The following is an 826-nucleotide window of genomic DNA, read 5'->3' on the forward strand; positions in this document are numbered from 1 at the left end:
ATATGTTGCCAACTTGTACTTTCCAAGCGCTTAGTACAGTGCTCTGCACAAAGTAAGCGCTCAATAAATACAATTGAATGAATGAAATGAAAGGGAAGGGTGCAAGTGCTTTGATTAGTGGCAAAGGGATGGGGTTGGGTGTGCAGATGGAAGGGGTGGATTCTGAGAGAAGGTAGGATATCTCCTCGAGATATCACTGGGAAAGATGGGAGAGTTGAAAAAGGGGCAGGAGCATGGAGGGACTGGGGAGTGGCAGGGGAGATTTTAGGGAGATCACATGTGATAGTTTCAGTTTTCTCAATAATAGACACGGCCAGGTTATTAGGGGCAAGTAATGGGGGAGGTGGAAGGACAGAGGGTTTTAGTGCTTGGCACATAGCAAGCCATCAATAAATACCAATAAATCCTGTGCCTGAGCCTTATTTGATCTTCCTCCTGATTTTTTTCATGGTATCTGTTAAGCCCCCTCTCAGGGTTGCACCTGGAGAGTTTCCAGTCCTCTAAGAGCTTCAGCTATGAGAGGGAGAGTCAAGCAGAAGCCTGTCCATTCCATTCCTAGCTTGGCCAGTGGCTAGCGAGTGGCAGGCAATCTGCTACAAGACGAAACTCACCCATGCTGGGCAGCAGCGGCATGGGAGAGAGTCGAGGGCGGAGACTCAAGTGTACCGTGTGGAAGGAGACAATGGTAAGCCACTTCCGGATTTTTACCAAGAAAACTCTATGGATGATGATGATGGTATTTGTGAAGCACTTATTACGTTCCAAGCACTGTTCTAAACACTGGGATGGATACAAGGTCATCAGGTTGTCCCACAGGGGGCTCACA

The 826-nt window shown here is 47.8% G+C and overlaps 1 non-coding gene across 1 annotated transcript; it reads left to right on the forward strand.

The window, feature by feature from the left end:
- Positions 1 to 463: 463 nt before the first annotated feature.
- Positions 464 to 601, forward strand: LOC119935147. The gene has a single exon (XR_005453091.1). It is a non-coding gene; the product is annotated as a small nucleolar RNA SNORA7 (small nucleolar RNA).
- Positions 602 to 826: the final 225 nt, after the last annotated feature.

Source organism: Tachyglossus aculeatus, chromosome 1 (assembly GCF_015852505.1).
Source record: "Tachyglossus aculeatus isolate mTacAcu1 chromosome 1, mTacAcu1.pri, whole genome shotgun sequence".
Taxonomy (NCBI): Eukaryota; Metazoa; Chordata; class Mammalia; order Monotremata; family Tachyglossidae; genus Tachyglossus; species Tachyglossus aculeatus.